Raw genomic sequence first — 4,343 nt, forward strand, 5'->3', positions numbered from 1 at the left:
GGCAGGGGCCGCGCCGGGCCGTTAAGCGCGGCCCCGCGGGGGCGCGCAGCGCGGGCGCGGCCGGCGGCGGGAAGCGGCTGGGCGCGCGCCCCCGCGGCCTTTGTTCGGAGGGCGGCGGCACAAGATGGCCGGCCTGAGGCGGCGGGGGGAGGGCCGCCTGCAGGCGGGATAGCGTGCCCTCGGGTGGCCCCGGGGATGGGGGGGGGGGATGGGAGGCACCCGCCTGGGCAAACAGAAGTCGGGATTTGTGCCTGAAATGAGCAAGTAAAGCACACGCACACCGGCCTGAACAGACACACCTCAGGAATAAAAGACCGACCAAGTCACTGGCACCGGGCTCCGCGGGCAGCGATCCGGGCTGTGAGACCAGCCCTGCAGTGACCTGTGCTGCAGCACTGCAGCAGGCGTTCCCAGGAGGAAAGATGTGTTTTTTTTTTCCTCACACACCCCCGATTCCAGCCCCTCTCAGCCATGCTTTCGTTCCCCCGGCTCAGCCTGACGGGCACGCGAGCACTAGGAGACCCGCAGACACCCACAGGGACCTGGAGGCCGAGGGGCGTCTGGGTCGGAGCGCTTCCCTGCGCTCACAGGGGTTTTAGGGATAAGAATCCCGTAAGCACACTTGGGATGCATCTCATTATATCCTTGAGGGGCTGGCAGTGAATAATCTTCATCCTGTCCAACCTCTGAGTCATCCAGATTTAGTCATCGCCTCTGTTTCAGATCCGGGTGTTGGGAAATCGCGGGTAGGTGTGTGGTAGGATGTCGGTGACCTCCTGCTGCGGGCAACAGGAACCGTGCCCGTTTTATAGCCCTCTCCCATATCCCTAGAAGAGTCCTGTTTTTTTTTTCTTTCTTTTTTTTTTCTTTTTTTTTTTTTTTTTCTGATATATTTTCTCCTGCATTGTCATTCCTACTGGCAAAAACCGACAGATATCTTTTACAACTCATAAGTTTTCATCTAAAAAACCCTCACTCTTCCAGTGTCGCCCCTCAGTAATATATTTCATCAATGTATTCAAGTAAACTCCATTTTCCTGCCCCAGAGTTACAAATACTACAATTCACATCTTTATATGCAGTCATTTTATACATTCTAATGTGATCCAAACTTTACATTTTATTCTGTATAATTATTGTTGTTATGGTGAACATTGTAGCGTGCCTTCCTACTTTCTCATTCTCCATTACTTTCTGGACATTGTCCCTTTTTATCCAAGACAAAGTTGAAAAAACCTTGAGAGTAAGAAATCCATGTCATTGGTAGAACAGACGTGAAAGAAAGAGTTGAATTATGGGAAAGAAATAAAAAAGAAGAAGAAGAAGAAGAAAAGAATATTACTTTGCGTTAAATAATAGTCTAAGTTCTCCTTCTGTGAGTTGCAATGTTCTTTCTCTGTCTTGTCTGTAGTCATTCACGACTACATGTTTATCAAGCTCTACCTCGAGGCTAATCAGAACTTTACTGGTTATAACAGAGATGTCAGCTGACATCAGATTAAGACCTTGATCCAGGTTGTCCGTGCAGCATTTACAGCTGGGACCAGCCGCTGACTCTCTCCTGAGATGAGTGGTACAGCGATCGATGCCAGACAGTAAGCTCAGTTCCACAAAGCCCCGTTATGAGAAAGCGAGGAGGTTCAGTGCAACACTGAGCTGTGCGAGAATCAGGAAGGCCTTTCGAAAGAGCCTGTATTAATACTGAGGGACTGATTTTCTGCACGATTCCATCACAGTGTATTTTTCATACAATGCTACACTGAAACGCAACTTCAAAAACCACACAGCATTTGTGTATGTTCAATCTTATGTTAGAAACATCTGGAAAAAAAAAAATCAAATACTCTATCATCAAACCATTAAGATAATCTGGAAAGTCATTTCATAACCATTAGAATAATCGTGAAAAGCTGCTGATAAAAGTGCAAGAATGCAAGCCTTTAAAGACAAATAACAGAAGAGGCACTTCTTTGGGCCTTTATGTTGGTTAGATTGGTGTTGAACAGAGCAGCCCTGGCATGATGTCCAGTTCCAGACACTATTATTTACATAAAGATAAAATAAACAGTTTAAAAATGTTCCATATGATTCTGCATGTCCCTAGGACATCTTTTGTATACTTGGTATTTAGAAGAAAGCTTAAGAATGTACAGAGACATACCACTATGTAAATTCCAGCTTGCAGAACCACTGCAGGTTAATAGACTATTGTAAATCAGGTACAAGGTAAAGGAATTGTCCCAAGGCAGACACGCCAATGTGACAAAAGTAAAGTGAAGCTTGTTATTTCCCTAATTTCTTCAGCAGTGAAACCCTTGAGAGAAAAAGGGTTTCAGAGGAGCTGGTAACTCGGTACAGATCAGCCACAGATGAAAACACAAGGGTGGCCTGGGAGCGGCTGTGGCCTGAGGGCCCAGTTCCCAGCAGGCTGTAAGAATTTGTCATGGCGATTTCTTTATTCCCAGCCGCTCCCATTTCACCCAGCAACCAGTTTAATATTAACTTCTGCTTCCAAGGCTCCAAGGGGGAAGTACTAACAGGAAACTCTCTGGGTTACTGCAGGCGGGCAGTACTACAATGCCACCAAACGTAGCAAGCAGAGGGGCAAGTTATACACAGCCCCACAGTTTCTTGCAAAAACCGTCTCCAGCAGTTCTCTGGGGCTTTCTTCCTTTCTCCCAACAAAATGCTCACCATGGTCCTAACTACTGCCATAGCTCTTAAAACATCAGCCATGTAACCCATTTCAGAAGTGCCCGACGAAGAACATGGCCAGCCTAGCTCTTGGAGGCTAGCAGATATCAAACTGGCCCATTCTTTTCCTGGTTTAGCAAGACTCAATTGCTTATATAATGAAGCAAAAGATGGAGTTAGCCCTCAATGATTGTCCATATATGCTCTTATTTTTATAGTAATAAATCCAAAAGACAAACGCAAAAACTGGGATGTGCTCAAGACTGCAGGAGTGCTATCCAGGAGCTGCTTGAGCAGTCCGGTTTTGTCTCAGAGACCTTCATGTTCAAATTGGAAAGCCAAGACAGAAATCCAGCAAGCTGAGGGACTGATATCCCCCATTTTTTTATTATTATTATTTTTTTGAAAGAAGAAGAGGGTTTGAAGAGAAAAATGGTAAATAAAGCACACTGTTACCCCTGTCTTACCTGATACCACAGACTGAACTGGGTGCCCATGGCATAAGATCATCTTAAGATGAACTTGATCTTAAAAGAGAGAGATGGAAACTCAGAGATCAGCTTGATTATGAGTTCATCTTGTCTGGTAGCATGCCAAAAATGTGATAATCCAGATATGTTTCTACAGTACTGCAGTACTTCTGAATAGATCTAATTGAAATTAAAATATCAGCATTATAATTTGAATATTTTTTTCAAAAATCTAATATTACCTGCACATTTGTTTTTCAATACATCTGGCTACCCATCCCCCCATCTTCTCAGGAAGAAGATACCGATCACAAAACCTTCAGCATCCATTTATTGTGTCTGAGGATGCAACCTGTCATTCCTGCAATTAAATTCCCTGCAGACCCTTTAGGAGAAGTCAGAGGCGGATTGTCTTTGTAACTTAGCTATCTTTGCTTGAAGTTACCTTTAACGTGTTTATTTTTGTAGAAACCAAAAAGACATTCTTTACTGCTGGATTAAACAAAAGTTGCAGAAAACTTCTTTAGAAAGGGCCAAGTGTAAAATATGAAGGCTGCTTTAAAAACCTATGTTTTACAGTTTTCCAATTACTGGATTGCAGTAAAATCAGTTCCCCGACACAGATTACTTCAGCATAAAAGCAGTACACCAATAATTACTTTTGCTAGTTTTATGTTATTTATGGAGGTTGCATAGAATCGTCTGTCTTTTAGCCCATAAACCAACACCTTCCTGAATAGCCATTTAACTCTGAATGTGATATTTTCTACAGAGTACAAAATCTAAACATGCATTTCAGTGCACCAGATCTCAAAATGTCCTTTTATGTATGTTTTTTTTATGAGGTGACAGCGATTTACTAATTTCGAAGTCCTCGTTCGAAGCCACCCTAAACCTGTTAGAATAGGATGTCTTTGCAGGAAGAGGCTACTCTAGTTTTCCCCTGTGAACCGGGTTTGCGTTCAGTGTTTCTCTGTAGCCAGGCATCTGCACCATAAGGACTGTCACCACAATTAGACCTACGGCATTCCTCGCAGGGGAAGCTACGAGCCGGATAGGGCGCTCACCCTGAGAGAAGAAAGAGCTTAACAACTGCATTTGGCTAAGTTGCAGGGGGAGCATGAATGCAATGGCTGTGCTTTTTATGAAGAGGTACAAAAGGAGCCCAATCTTCAGAGG

This window comes from Oxyura jamaicensis, chromosome 1 (assembly GCF_011077185.1).
Source record: "Oxyura jamaicensis isolate SHBP4307 breed ruddy duck chromosome 1, BPBGC_Ojam_1.0, whole genome shotgun sequence".
Taxonomy (NCBI): domain Eukaryota; kingdom Metazoa; phylum Chordata; class Aves; order Anseriformes; family Anatidae; genus Oxyura; species Oxyura jamaicensis.